A 16,581-nucleotide genomic window follows, 5' to 3' on the forward strand; every position below is an offset into this window, starting at 1 on the left:
TAAAAAAAAAAAAAAAGCAACCAACGGTTTTTACTTCAAGAATATCAGCATTACCAGAACTATTTGTAAATATAAGCCTGAGAAGCTGTTTGCACAGAAATTCTTAAAGCCTTGATCCATGCATGTTATTGTTAACATGCCAAAATTAAGTTCCTTAGAGGTAGTATTAGAAGTGCTATGCAGAATCACCATCGCTGGATCTAAAAAAAATTCAGTAACATCTGATTTTCTTCTTCAGAGCTGGAAACAGCAGTTGTTACAGCTCAGCAACTTATTGTGTTCAAGGTCTGTCTGCCTTGAGACACGTCCCTGGCTATTACACAGCCTTTGCTTTTGCCCTCAATCTTTCAAGGAAGGAAAGATATAAGGAAGGACTACACGTTTGTTCGTGTAGTCAAGCTATCCCAGCTGTTCCCTCTTCCTTCCCCTATTAGCTGCAGTCAATAGTGACGTGGTTAAAAAGAAATAACAAATTTTTAAAAGTTTTCTGCACTGCAACTGTCCCAATTAATAACTGAGCCATCCAAGGAGCCATCAGTTGGATTAATCATCCTTATCAGAAGGCAGTTCAGAGTTTTCCTAATGGCAACACGCACAGCGGTAGTACGGTACGAACACAGATTTGTTAATAGACACGAGGGCTCTGAGGTTGCTGCAGATCAACAAAGAATTTCTTGTGCAAAAAAAGCTAATCATGTCATCTTTGGATACTGCAATATGCAAATAAGTGAGCTGCTCAGAATTAACATTTGTAATTTGTTTTGACACTATACTGCCCCTGAATTTTAAATTATACCACACATTTTAGTAGATGGCTTTCTTTTTCAGTAGATTTAATTTAGATACATTTTGATTTAAATAAATTTGGACAGTTGCCGTGCATTTTGAAGAAGAGAAATAAGATTCAAAATAACTTGTAGAAGAAAATAAGGGGGCTGCTCTGAAAGTAACGCCTCCTGTTTTGTTGTGTTGGCCCACGACATCAGAGGTGGATGTTGCTGGTATGACAGCAGAGGTTGAACCTTCCCATGAATATTTCATTACATTTTATTGCTGTGTGACAGATGGCAGCACAGTATACGGCTATGCAGTATTATTTTTTTTTAATTTTTTTATTTATTTATTTTTTACAAGCATAGCATGCAGGCTGTTGTTGATTGCTGGTGAAAATGCATAGCTAATGGTGATGTCTATGTTAATAAATAGTGCTTAGTAGCTAAGAATTTTCTCTATCCCATGACATTCTTGCACTCGTTGCATCTGCTGTAGCTTCCACAGTAATAAACAGGAGGATTTAATTTTGGAGCAACCTATGAGTAAGTAGGCATAGGCAAAAGCAGCATTTCCAGTCTGTTCTGCTGCTTGCTAGTCATAGTAAGTCAAGAAAAGGACCCAATAAATAGGATCACAGTGTAAGTTAGCTAGGTTAAAGGTAATTGTTAACCTTCTCCTACATTTTTTTTTTAATTGAAGGCTGTCAAATACAATTTGTTACTAGAAAACATGATCTGATTACTGTGACTACTAGCCCCACCTCATTAATGATACAAATCTATAGTGCTAAAGCCAACTATTATCAGCCAAAGATCTGTTCCTGCACCTTCATGAAGAGATGCATGATTATTTAAAAGCAAGACTTCAGACTTGCTTTTAGACACAATCAGCCATAACAATTGGAAAGCTCCCACCTGACATCAGAAAAATATATAAGTATATATTTTTTATTTCCTCTGCAATAGCAATGCTATTGAAGTGGCATACTATGAGCACACACCATATTCAAAGATGTTGGTAAACACAAATTCTACAGTAGCACAAATGCTTTCTACTCCAAAGACAAATTCTTTTCTATATATGCACACACACAATTATTACAGAAGATTTGTCTGTTCTGCTCAAAACATTCTTTACAGAGATATATTTACCAATAAATACATGTTTTTATACAGAAAGCTACTAAGTTAGATGCTTTAAGAAGTAAAGTGATAAGAAAGTTTTTTGGGGGGGGATGGAATATATGTTGCATCCCAATTAATTCTTCATTTTGCTTAGATGACATAATTTGTTCCATGCAGTGTAAGTTACAAGTATGCTATTAAACCAGTTCTGCTCATCTTTTGGAACACGATGCTTGTCCATGCTTGCTGTATGAAAAGCTTTGTTTCTGCAGATCCAGCAAAGCTGATCATGTCTACATAAAAATGCTGAGACGTAGTATGTATACACCTCTACTGAAGCTTTAGGGGATTTGGTGGTTTGTGTTCATTAAAATTAATATACAGGGAGAAAAAACTGTACTAATTAGATGACTGACTTTCACCTAAGCAGAATTTAACTTCAGGAAAATACATCTCACTGGGAATGGAATGCAGTGATGCTAACACGCACCTACCAAGCCTCACTTACCCTAGCAATACTCCTCAGCACATCTTCCCATCTGATCACGCAGCCAACCAAGCTAAGCAATTACTTAGCTTCTTCCTCTGATAGGAAACGTGTCTCTATGTGTGTCTAGATAACATTTAATATAAGGCAACTTCCTCTTAGTCAAACTGATCAATAAATTTAGTCAGTTTATCTGTGCCAGTTCTAAGGGTAATTTCCAGGACCATATGAGAAGCAGTATCACCCACTGAAATCAAGCAAAATTGTCACTCCTCTAACTTTGGAAGAATTTTACCCACAGAACTCAATGCTGAACGTATTTAGAGTGCCTTGCTGACTTATTTTCAACATAACATATTTTCAACAAGAAAGTTGAATTCATATCTGTAAAAAGGGAATTGTTCAAGTATTTCTTCCTTACTAGTTGTAGTTTTTGACTCCAGAAAATATAGGAAAGTTGAATTTCATTATGTTTGTGGGTGTTTGTTTTTTTTTTAAACTATGCTTTAAAATAATATTAATAATTAAGTACTTTCCAGATATTTTTTGCTTCCTTTTACAGCCTGAGCAGTCATGTTTCATGTAATCATACAGATATTTTTAAAAACAGAAAGCACTGTGAAAAACAAAGTTAAGTGAATACTTAGATGTTTTGGAAGAAACACAAATATTCCCAGGCACTGTAAAAGCTCAATTGAAAAGGTGATACCTAGCACTTTCAATCTGTACAAGAGACTATTTGTCAAGTAGTCAAGCCAAGAAATGACCACAGAACATCTGGCAATTTATTTACAGCTCCGTGCATTTTAGTTCTAGAAATTTTATTTCTAAATTCTTTGGAAATCAAGAATTTGGATAGCTTAACTGTTTCCTCCAAACACCAAGATGAAAAATGAGGGGGGATACTGTTTCTCTCTTAATTACCTGTTATTACAGTGAAATAAAGGGGGAAAAATTGACACAGACATACAAAATATACAAAAACACCGAATCTAATGTTTGGAAAAGTTACTTTACATTACAGTGTCAAATTTAAAATAAATAAATAAATGATTTCCCCAGATATTTGGGTTACATTTTGAAGAGCTTTTCAAATTTCACTTGGACCTTACTGGTAATTTTGCAAGTATGGGATAAAAGGAAAGTCAAATGATCACAGATGTGTAGAGACATGTGCAGAAATATGGCAAACCACTGTAGAAGACCACTACCTTGGTACACACAGTGCCAGTTGACCAGATAGCTTCAGTTAATACACCCTTCAAAACAAGTGCAGACAGATAAGATGGCAGCTCTGAAGAATTATTTCAATATTAAAACAGCCCTTAATTGTGTAAGATGTTTTTCTGTCAATACATATCAATGTCTACCATAAAATATGCACCTCTTTTTTTTTGTTTTTGAGGGAGTAGCTGCGATTAAGTAATGCTGATCTTCCCAGTTTTCCAGTGGGGTTAGAAGAGCTGAAGTAGCAGGTTGGGAAATGCACTTTTCATTAAACAAGCAGTCAAGCAGCGTGTGTTACTATTGTCTACTGTACATCAAGTTGCAAAATTTTTCTGAGATCTCAGAGTCCCTGGCTGATGGGCCAGCAAGTATAGATTTTTCAAATTAGACAGAAGAGACAGCCTCACATCAGCTTTTGTGCTTGTAAAGACATGCAGAAATGTCTTCAATAGTCATTTCTCTGGTTTTAATTAGAATTTGGTCTTCTCTGTCCAGAACCTAAGGGGAATGTTTAACCAGTAACCTCTGAAACCAGCAGCAGTTAATGAAAAACACTCAGAAATTCAGAGCATTAGTTACAATACTGAAAATTAAGATCTACTAGAACAGGCACTACTGGTTCTCCTATAGCACATGGCTTTTGAGTCCACTACAAGCTTCAGAAAACTGAACCATCACCGTCTATCACTGCATGCTACACTCTAAATAATAATTTCCGTAAGTTCATTAGGAAAGCATGCAAGATTCTCAATATTTTATCAGAGATATAAGAGGCTTCTCTTATTCTTGCACTGTACAGGAGCACATATATGTTGCCTTCATCTTTCCTTGTCCTCAGTTGAATTTAACGTATTTCATAACTTCTGCTTTCCCCTAGAGCCCCTCAGCCTATTTCTGCTTTAACTATAGAATGTAAAACATTCACAAAAGCATCTAAACGGGGAAAGGTCCTTATGAATCACGGAGCTAATCATACAGCTTCACTCATGCCGTCACCTGAATGGTTAATCTCACAACAGTGCAAAGGGAATACAGGCAATGCAAGTCCGTACAGTTAAATAGCTTTCATTCAGGACCTGTATCAAATGACTATTTTGCTCTCCCGTTAACGTCTCCCTTTCTTTGTACTGCAATTTTCTTTAGCTTTCAGTAAGTCACTAAAATTAATTAAAAAAAAAAAAAATAGAGAGAGTGACTGCTTGTTCAAGAAACAATCACAAGCTTTCTTTAAAAAAGGTTGCAAAGCCCCCGAATGGTCAAGGTGACATCACTTTCCCCCTCAATTTTCAGCCACTTTGTTTAGTTTACAGTGCATAACTTGGGTCCGAAAAGCTGTAGGCTATTATTAAAAGAAACATTTAGCAGATTGTAGTATCAGAAATTTCCCAACACCTAATGATGATAAGGATTACAAAAAACAATTTTAATGCTGGCTGATCATTATCCTAGCAACACTAAAGCAGAGAAATGATCCCCTGCTTTCTATTTTTTTTAAGGAAGTTCTTCACACAAAAAAATAAGTATTCTCTTCAACCTTTATGACTTAACTTTAGGCAAAGGGAAAATACAGCCAAGAGAACAATCAAAAGTTCTTCTCTCTCAGTAGTGCAGCTATACCAAGAGTACTTAACAGAGTGTTGCAGACAGTGTAAGCCAGCTGAAAGTTCCCCGGGTAGAGTAAATCAACCTAAGTACTGAGATCAGAGGAACTGTATTCTCATGCCTACCCTCCAGCTCAGGCCCTCAGACCCTGGAATGGACCCTTTCGATGTTTGATTTGAAGTGTTAGGATGCTGTAAAGTGCAAATTGTGGATGTAATCAATTGCAGTAGCCTGTAATCTTCAATGGAAGCAAATATAGCTCAACATGGGGTCTTTAAAGAAAACTATCCCCAGAAATCATCAGCCACAAGCAGTTCTTGACATAAACCTTGCTAATACAATCATATCCTTTCTCACATAGTGTCTTTTTGTTGATTAATGAAAATAGCATTCTAGCTTCTGTGTCAGTCCAAGTAGTGGCTGGAAGTTAAGGACAATACAACTACTCTATATTTAACTGATTACATCTAGCTTTTCCTTCTTTCTTTTTGCTCCCCTATTTCACCAGCTTCCTGGTTACTGGTCTTGTTGAAGGATCACTTTCTGAAGAAGCTTTAGATCCAACTGAACTGCTGGTCAAGCTTCCATTTCCCATGTAAGTTTGTTCACTGGCTATTTATGACAACATGCGATGGTAAGAAATTAAAACAAACAAGCCAACCCCTAAAACCAACCCATTTAAATGTAAACAATTTATTTTGTTCCTTAACTAAAAATAATAATGGGCATTCCCAATCTTTCTCTTGTTGCGCAAGTACAAGGTAATCCTTTTATCAGACTGTCTAGTGAAGGCATGACTCTGTGGCAGCCTTCCACCTCTGATACGTAAAACTTCTACCTTTCATAATTCCAGAGGGAGTTCAGCTTCTTCCCATTAAAAATGAATAATAAAATTCAAAGCATTCACCATAATGGGGTTAGAAAGAGATGTTTTGCTTCTTATAGCTATATCAGTGATTGAAAAGCCAGTTGAAACCATTGTAAAATTAGGGAAGAGGTCATCAATACATGGCCAGTGAGAAAAAGCTTCTTAAAAAGAGCTTTTGGATTTAATTAAAAGATTATTTCTTGCTGGAGGGAAAGAAGACCAGTGCTGATTATTTATTTCTCTTGACCTGAGTTGAAACTCTAAGAAAATTTCTATTTTCTTCTCTTTTCATTTTTTTCCTTTATCTGTAATACCTACTCCAAGGCCAGCAGTCATGGCAAGGTCTGCTTCTTGTCTACTCTGCCCTGGTGAGGCCGTATGTGGAGCTCTGGGTCGAGTTCTGGGTTCCCCAGTTCAAGACAGACAGGGATCTTCTAGAGAAGGTCCAGTGGAGAGCCACAAATGTGATTAGGAGCCTTCTGTGTCTCCCTTATGAGGAAAGGCTGAGAAACCTGGGGCTTTTCAGTCTGGAGAAGACTGATAGATCTTATCAATGCTGACAAATAAAAGGTGGGTGACAAGTGGATGAGCCCAGCAACAGAAGAAAGGGCAAAAGTTATAAAACTAGAAGATAGGAAGTAAAATATCAGCACTAGAAAGAACTTTACTTAGAGGGTGATGGAGCAGACAGCTGGAACAGACAGCCCAGAAAGGTTGAGGAGTCTCCTCTGGAGATAATGAAAACCCACCTGGATGCTTTCCTGTGCAACCTATTGTAGGAAACCTGCTTTAACAAAGGGGTTGGACTAGATGATCTCCAGATGTCCAATCCAAACCCTATGATTCTGTGATTCCGATAGATTCTCTTCTCCAGACTGAAGAAACCCAGCTCCTTCAACTTCTCTTCATAGGACAGGTGCTCCAGCCCTCTGATCATCTTCACAGCTCTCCTCTGGACCTGCTTTAACAGCTCCACGTACATTTTGTGCTGGGGTCACCAGATCTGGTTGCAGGACTTCAGATAGGGGCTCATGAGAGCAGAAGGGAGGGAGACATTTACCTCCTTTGCCCTGCTGCCACCCCTCTGTTGATGCAGCCCAGGATACTATTGGCATTCCAGGCTTCAAGAGCACAGTGCTGGCTCATGTCCAACTTCTCATCCATCAGGACCCCCAGGTCCTCATCCATAGGGCTGCTCTCAGTGCATTCTTCTCACAGTCAGTACTAGTGTCTAGGATTGCCTCGACCCAAGTGCAGCACCTTGCACTTGGCCTTATTGAACCTCATTAGATTCTCAAGGGCTCGCTTTTCAAGCCTGTCCAGGTTCCTTCTGGATGGCGTGCCTCCCTTCTCTTGTGCCAACTGCACCACTCAGCTTAGTGCTGTCAGCAAACTTGCTGAGTGTACATTCAGTCCTACTGTCTGTATCATTGATAAAGATGTTGAAGAGCACTAGTCCCAAGACAGACCCCTGAAGGACACCACACATGACTGGTCTCCATCTGAACATGAAGTCATTGACAGCAACTCTGGCTATGACCATCCAATCAATTTCTAATCCACCTAATAGTCCAGCTTTCAAATACAGATTTCTCCAACTTAGAGATAAGGATGTTGTATGGGACCATGTGTAAGGCCTTGCACAAGTCCAAACAGATGAAATCAACTGCTCTTCCTTTGTCCACTGATGCTGTTACACCATCGCATAAGGCAGTTAGGTTAGTCAGGCACTTATCTCCCTTTTGAAGCCATGCTGGCTGCCTCAGATCACCTCCTCATCTTGCATGTGCCTTAACATCTCTTCCAGGAGGATCCACTCCATGATCCTCTTAGGGAGAGAGGTAAGGCACACGAGCCTCACTGCTGTCTGCAGTGGATATGTTATTGTTGTCTAGGCAAAATTTACATTTAGCTTGCTCCAAAAGTAATGCCTCCTTTTTATTTTTATGGGAACTACAACAGCTACAAGGAGTGCAAGAGCACCATTGGATAGAGCAAGTTCTCAGTTACAAAACACTGTTTATGAACATAGATACCGCCATTAGCTATGTACTTTCACCAGCAATCAGCAAGAGCCTACATGCTGCGCTTTTAAAATCTGCATAGCCATCCAGAATGTAGCTTATCTTTTGTGTCACTGTCACCATTAATGAAACGCACCACCATCTGCCTCACTGTGCTGACATCCGCTGTTTGCTCTCCATAAACATTCAGCGAGTGACAATGCATGTCAGTCAGTTCCATTTTTTCCAGTACGAAGGAATTCAGTGACACACCTCCTTCATTCACACTTCCATGTCAGACGCCATTCTGTCAGACTGCCCCTCTCTTGTCGTCTGCCACATGGCACCAAAATGTAACGGAATACTGGTGGGACGGTTCAACTTCTACTGCCATACCATCACCATCCGTTTCTGACATTTTGGGTCAATATAATAAATTGAGGCATTACTTTCAGAGTAGCCTTCATATATATACATAAATACATACATTTTGTTACCATCACTTTCCACAAGAGGGTCCGCGTGTTAAAAAGTTGAGACCATGTGCTATACCATCTCCTTTATCATTGCTTTAAACACAAGTTTTGCTAAACACACTTAATATACTTTAGCCAATAAATTCTCTATACTTCCAGACATAATGCTATATTGAAACAAGTTTAAAACTGTGCCAAAGAGCTAATAGCAAGGAAATGTATAACTACAAAACATACCATATGCCTCACTGTTAAGAGAAAATTTGTGATCATGCTCATCAGTTCTATAGGAGGCACACTCATTCACAACGCTGACAGAAATTACTGCAGTATTTTGTTTGAAGTTGAGAGTTATTTACCAAATAGATTTGAGGATCTTCCAGCTTGTTAAAGGTGCTAGCGGTTAATGTGTGCTATTTTTGAAAAAGGAAATGAGCTTCAGAAACGAGTTTGATTTTTCTGTCAAAAAGTCAAACTGTACTTGAAGTTGTGCATCATTTATCTGTCTGAATGTGCCGAGATGCTTTAAGGAAAAATTATACTCCATATTTCTCAGACAATGTGCCTTCAATAAGGCAAATATACATGAGCTTCCTGCCTATTGTACTGTACCTCTTAAACTAAGAATGTTTATATGAGTATTCAATTGTGCTATTCACACTGCTACAAAAAAAAAGTATCTACAAAAAAGTGCTTTTTAATCTCAATTTAACTTTAGCACACATTATCAAAAGTCATCTGAATAAAATAGACAAGGAAAAGCCTGATAAATGATCCTTCATTTCTACATTTTGTATGTGATATCATGGACAACTTTTGCTGCACTGCACTCGTCTGTCAGGTTGCCTGTGAAAATGAACAGCCAAAAACTTATGTTGTCTTTCTTTACAGAAATTTCCATTAGAAGCACAAGAAAAAAAAAAAAGGGAGGTGGTCATTGCACATGCAGGAATGGCTTAAACAGCCAGAAGTGGTTTAGAGTAAGTTTTATCTATTTTATTGATTAATCATGCTTCTAAATTTTAGCATGTATTTCCCAAAATGATTAATTTTCTAGTTAATTCAAAACAATAAATAAGGCTTTCAGAAAGAGATCATTAAAGTGGGAAGAAAAAAAATAACTAAGTAGCGTATTACGTAGTATGTTATTTGGGGGGAAGGAAGGAAGTTTTCACGAGAAAAAACACAGAATTCAAATCCTGGTGCCAAAAGATAAGTGGATAATTTGACATCTTGTTTCCAGCCTCACAGCTGGAAATTCCCTGTTAGCATCTGGTCTTGTATCACAATCTTGGAGGTGCACAGGACAGCTGTCTGTACACAACCTGTTAACTAACCAGCAGTTGCTGGTAATGACAAGTCACTACATTACAAGTCTAGATACATCTAAATTATGTATAAAGATGAATATGACAAAAATACATATGTGAGTAGCTGTAAAAGTAATGGATTCTATTCTCTCTTTCAAGTGAGAATAGCTGTCAATAAATGGTTCAATTGAAAATACCTCGTGCTTAAACATAAACAACAGCAAGAAAGAGAGATCAGAATCCCCAGAAAAATTCCTCTTGCAAATTCTGGTAATGGTTGGAAAGCCTGCTCACAGAAATCAAAAAGCATGGAAGATGTTCTTTGAGCTCAGAGCCCACACCTGCGTATAAACGAAACACGGCAGTGATCACCATGAAAACAGCAAAGTAATCCTCTTTACAAATCATACATGTTCAGTACAAAGAAAACAAAATTGCTCAAAGAAAGATTTTCTAAATGAACTCAGAAAGCAAATTGGGAAGTGTTTAACCTTTGTTGCTTTTCCTCAGTTTAATTTTGAAGCCATACTTTGTGTTACTTTACTTTACCCTTGTTGTGTTACTTTACCCCAGCTACATGAGTGTATAGCAGGTTTTTTGATAGCAAAGCCTGAGTAAGGTAAGTTGTGGTACTGTTTTTGATACAAGTGCTATGTGCTATGGCCCAGTTCCAAGCCCAGCTGTCACGCTCGGAGCACTGCAAACTTATTGTATCTACATCTGTCCCATACTACATCTTTGAAACATAACATGTCATTAGCAGATAAATTCATGCGTATCAGGGAGATAGTCATGGTACTAGATAAACTTACAGTAAAATAATAATAACATACTATATTATTTATTATATAATTTTATATAATTTTATTAATTATTATATATTATTATAACTCTATTTCTAAGTTATATATAAAAAAAAAAGCTAACAAGCAATGCTTCAAATTATCTTTCAAATAATGCTTTCCTGCTTGTGCAATCTAACGTGAACATTCAGATTCTTAAGAGCATTGTCTTTTAAACTTTTCTGAGCTGCTACAGCAGATCATTCAAACAAACTGTACATACCAGGTTTTCCAAGCAAAATGCTGGAGGCACAACCAGAGCACCGTTAAATCTAAGCTGAACAAATACACACAGAAGCATCGTTGGTTTACCCCGAGTGACTCCTGTATTCAGCTGGTTACCCCACTACTGAGTGAACACATCATAGGCTTGTCAGCCTCTGGTTACCACATGTTCCTGTGGTACACCCTCAGAGCCAGTGAAGTGGGAATCACCCGACTACAGGGCAGGTGGACAGAAAGTGCACCTCGGGCTGGAAGCAGCAGATGGTGGTTATGCTCGTTTGTATTAGATTCATACACAAAGCAGTTTTAACTTATTCATAAAAAGAGCCACTGAAAGATTTCATGGAAGGCTGAGACACCCTTCTATTCATTTTTGAAAGTGGATTTCAGGTTAGAAAATGAAAGAGATGCACCGGGTAAGGCTGCTTCAAAGAAGCCACACAATCGGGTTACCTAATTTTTCATAATGTAATCTTTTTCATAATATAATCATAAGCCATTGATTAATTATTGCCAGGTAGGCACATTATTAGTTGCATTAACACAAAGAGGCATCACCTACATGGTGGAGCACAGCCTCCACAGGAGCCTGTGGTACCATTTCAGCCCTCAGAGAGCAGTAAACCCAACATACGGCAACACAGACTCCTAAAATACCAGGAAATATGAGAGATGTGCAGAAAAATCTAGTTAGCTCCATTAATTACTGAGCAGGAGTAGGAACTTTATGATCTACCCACTGATTCATATGAACTAACCCCATTCAGTGGATGCTGTTTGAAGATACTCTGTGCTGTCTCCAGGCTCAAAGCTGTGTTAATGAGGGCAGCTCTCCCACCGAGGGAGCTGACAACACTGCAGCAGGCAACAGAGGCTCTGGCACCATGCTGAATCTTGAAAAGAAAGCCTGCTTCCACCCATTTTAATGCCTTCATTTCCACGTGAACATTCAGCAAAGATAATTCAATATACAGTGATTTGCTAGCCAAGTTACAGAGCAATAATGTACATAAAACAGAAGAAATAAGCATAAATTGTTGAGGAACACTAGTCTGAGAGCTCATTGTAATGAGCTGAGGCAGGGATATGTAATGGCTATTATGTTTCACTAACACAGATGTTTCCTTGCTTTTCAAATACATCTTACAAAAACATTTGCATCTATGAAATATTTTTTTACTGATTTCAAGCTAGAATTCCATGACACAGTACATTTGAGGCTAATGTTAGGAAATATGTAGGTGCACAAGGTGTCCCAACGCTATAGTTTAAATAACTGAGTTTCCAGACACAAGAGTGTTTTAAACAACACCAGTGCACACAACTTTACACGAGCAACTCGCTACGCCATCCAGATAACAGCATATAGTTCAAATGAACTGTTTCACACATCAGCAACACACATTTTGTGCAAGAGTACAGTGCTGTACTGTACCAAATCCATTTGTACAACACGAACTTCTGAAATCTACATCTCCCTAATGCAGTCTCCTCCACAGATGAAAAATACTTCGATAACCTGAAACATAAACTCTCCCTAAAGCACTAGGGAAGAAGTACTGCAGATATAAATTAACCTTACTCCTTACTTAACATTAGATATACACTCCTCCTCACTCCTCAGGGGCTTGGGTTTTGCTTTAATAGTCACCTTTTGAACTGCTCTACTCATACACAAGTTTTAAAAAAATGCAGTTTCCCACTCTTAAAGAAGAGGAGAAAAATGACTTCACTCTTAAATACAAGTGTAATGTTAAAGAAACAGTGAGTAAAGTCATGAAATAAATTGTAAAATTAAATTAAACTTACCTGATTTCTTGCTAGCGTGCTATTTCAGACAACAGGAAGTGATTATATTTTCATGAAGGTAGAAAGTAAGCTTTATCTCACTGACTTTATTCTCAACACTTCAATCTTCCAGAGGTACTCCTGCTGCAAGCTCCATTACACTGAAAGAATAAATAATACAAATATAACTTGGTCACAAAAAAAACCACTGTAGTTGTAGTTACTTATAACAATCCCATTGATTACCAGTCATTATCTCATAATTATGCTTGTAAATAATTATGCACATTTTCAAGGAATATAAACTTTAAACCTTTTCGTATTTACAAGTTCTATCTTTTTACCTTGTTTTTTTTAATGCTGTTGAAGATGTCTAACTGTAAACCATTGTAATTGAAGTCGTGAATGGTATAGCAATTAAGGAGATATCAATCTTGCTCTTCAGCAGAGTTGGAAAACCTTTTTTGCAAATTAGGGTGCATGTACTGAAGGCCCTGATGGCCAAGTGTATACCATAATTCCCAACTTGCTAGTCTAGTTATCTTGCAAAGATTTCATTCCAACATTCCTGCCTGGCAACAGGCTTCTACTTCTTGAAAAATCTATAGAAAAAAACTGGCATCCTCTTCTTTTCCTTTTCAGTCGGAGAGAACACCAGCTGGGCTAAATAGAGAACACAAATGTTTTCAATTGTATTCACCTGGCAGCAGTAGAGACAATTCTTCAACAGAGAAGGAACAAACTGAGAGTGGTGTAGATGCCTCAAATGACTAACCAGGTTTGCAAGAAGATAAATCAGAGTTTGGGAAAGGAAGGCTGAAAATTTTATTAAGGTAAAATCAGAAATCACTGATATGTTTTTCCAACAAATCCGTATTTATTTACGTATAACTAGAAATAATGAAGAAAATACATTTTAGGTGTGTAGAACAAGTCTAAAGGCCCAGAGAAAGACAGACAAGGAAGAATAAGAATCATGGGTTTCTTTCTTATTTAAAAGAGATATACTGAGTCACAGTGACATCCTTCACAGAAATACACTTTTTATGTGTCATCCAAGGCAGTTAATTGTATCTGATAAATTCTGCATAGGTTGTATTTGATAAAATTAATTGGCTAGAAGTTGCACTCTATGAAACTGTCCTGTGCCACACTTTCTGACTCAGTGATTCCTGAACACCATACATTATCGACAATAAAACTCAAAAATCCCAAACAAAAAATACCAACCCTCTGAGAGTATGTAAAAAAATAGAAATAAAAAGGCAATGAAAGGAGGTTAGCTAGAAATACAGGATTCCCTTTGCAACACCTGGCAAAACATTTGCTGTTTTGAAGGATTACAGTAAATCTGTTCATCAATAAATCAGGTAAAACAACTTCCCTGTGCAGAGTATTTTTGGAGGAGTACTAAAGCTGCAGGAGGAGATTGCTGCATTTCATGTAAGATGACAGCTGCCACATGGGTTTGCATTTAAAATTTTTCAGAGGAAAAAATATGTTGCAGAAATAGATAGATACGTGCAGAAGCTAAAGATTAACAATGATGGAAGTTCTATTCTTGAGAAATAATATAACTGGGAAAAAGGTTAATACAACAGTTCACCCACTTAGAGCACGAGCTTGAAGTTAACATCCATCTTTTTCTCTCAATAATAAAGGAATGAGTCGCTCAGATTCTTCAAAACAGTGAAAGACACAAATGTTTAGCTAATCAAGTTTCTTAACCTTGCCGAAATTACAAATGTTATAATTTAAGAGTAAGCCATATTGAAATGAAATTAATTTAGAAGTACATATTTAAAATTTCCATTTACATAAGAGGCAAGTTTTGAAACTTGGCAGAATAAAGTGTGAAAGAGAACACTTTTAACATAACTGAGCCGATGTAAGTGGCTGCAGTAAGAAGACAATGGCTGTCCTTTTACATCAGGATACACAAAAACTGAAGCCTAGAAGTTGTTTGCATTTTGATGCTAGGTCAAAAATTGAGCTCAGTTGTTGAATAGGAAAGGTGGCCTGAACATTCACTGATGAAGATAAAAGGTGACACGTTGTTAAAGAGCAGTGCTGCAGAACAACAAACTGCCTTGAACTTGGGGGTGGGCCTGTGCAAACTTTTCCTCTTTTGGTGGCTGCCCTTTATGTCCTCCCAAAAAGATTAAAAGGATTTTAAGCTAGAAGGAGTTGCGTTGGAATATAGGCCAACATATTTAATGCTGGAGAAGCAACTGGGCAAGTAAAAATAGAAAAAGGATTTATAAGCAACTCTGCCTTCTGCAATCTTCATTTCCACTGAAATTCTGAGTTGAAGCAAATTCTGCCCAGTCCTTTCCAGCCCCCAGGAGCCTCATTTATTTAATCCCCTCTGATGCTGCTCCTTGCTGTAGAATCCTAACTGCTTCTGTGAATCACTTGTGTCCTCCAAGATGGTCTTTCCCTGACTGTGCTCAATGGATCCCAGGGGAAGAAAAAATGTCCTGCTACTATTTTTCCCCATGGGGATCCTCTGTCCTGGTCACTTCATTGAAGAACCTAGCGTGTAATGGGAGCACATAAGTAAAATCATCCTTCAGAGTTAACATTAGCTGAAAATACTAAAAGCAACACAATAACACCATCAGTAATAGAGACATGAACTGGGAGAGATTTGGAGCCTGCAGGCACACCTTCTAGAGCATTACATTAAAACAGACTGAAATTAAGTCCAGAGCTGCATCTTGTCAGTGCTGCACCATGTGTGCGCCCATCTGATTCAAAGACAACAGAGCTGCTCAATTTCACTTGAAACGTAGACGTTAAGACAACGATTTTCAGAAATACTTCCAAGAAAGTCAGCTATAGCTAACAAAGCAGGGTACTCAGCATGGCACACTTCCAACCTGTCTTAACAATTTGAAATAAAACTGATAAGGCTCACTGCATAAGCCAAAAATGCAAGGGCTGCCTCCTATTTTATTCTGTTGGCCCATGTCAGAAGCAAATGTTGGTATACTGGTATATACTCAGTGGAGGCTGAACCTTCCCACCAATATTCTGCTACATTTTGTTGCTGTGCAACAGATGGCAGCAGAGGGGCAGGCTGACATAGAAGTGCACAGAAAGCAAAAGGGTGGAAATGAATTCCTCCATGTGGAAAAAATGGCACCCAGTATGCTTGCTGAATGCTTATGGAGACCAAACAGTGGATGTGAGCACAGTGAGGCAGTGGGTGGTGTGTTTCAGTAGTGCTGACAGTGATGTGAAAGACAAGCTGCAATCTGGATCGCCATGCACAGCTGTTGCATCACAAAATGAAGAGCGTCTTGATCAGCTCATTCATGCAAATCAGCTAGTGGTGGTAAATGTGCTGAAAAATAGTGTTTTGTAGCCAAGAATTTGCTCGATCAAACAGTATTCTTGTGCTCTTTGTATCTGTTCTAGTTTCCATGGAAATAAATAGGAAGCATTACTTTCAGAGCGACCTATGTACAGGCTAAGTAGAAAAGCTAACTGTGCCACAAGAAAAATTTACCCCCAAAGCAAAGCCAAGATTTGTTTCTCTAGTCTTGGAAACAAGCAAGCAAACAAGCCCTAGCTCTGGAAATCTTAATTCTCTCTCTCTTTTCTGCCATCCTTTTCTAGAGCATACTTGGCTAAACAAGAAATTACATACATTTGTTTTCACTAAGCATACGGTATCAGAAATGAACATCTCTGGCAACAGTCTGCAATTTAATGGGAACGGATTTAAGGAACGTTTCATGTCATATGAGTAACATCATTTTAAGCTCTTCTTATCCTCAGCTCCTAGACGACAGTGATGTGCAAATTAATATAACGCTTAAACTGCAGAATTATAAAAAATATATATAT

The 16,581-nt window shown here is 38.0% G+C and overlaps 1 long non-coding RNA gene across 3 annotated transcripts in view; it reads right to left on the reverse strand.

The window, feature by feature from the left end:
• The window catches only part of LOC104911625, a 140,508-nt gene that overhangs the window by 105,096 nt on the left and 18,831 nt on the right, over nucleotides 1-16,581 (reverse strand). For all 3 annotated transcript variants that reach the window (XR_004160265.1, XR_004160263.1, XR_004160264.1), the window contains exon 6: nucleotides 12,748-12,887. This is a non-coding gene — a long non-coding RNA (uncharacterized LOC104911625). The remainder of the gene's footprint in view (nucleotides 1-12,747; nucleotides 12,888-16,581) is intronic.

The sequence above is a fragment of the Meleagris gallopavo genome, chromosome 7, assembly GCF_000146605.3.
Source record: "Meleagris gallopavo isolate NT-WF06-2002-E0010 breed Aviagen turkey brand Nicholas breeding stock chromosome 7, Turkey_5.1, whole genome shotgun sequence".
Lineage (NCBI taxonomy): Eukaryota > Metazoa > Chordata > Aves > Galliformes > Phasianidae > Meleagris > Meleagris gallopavo.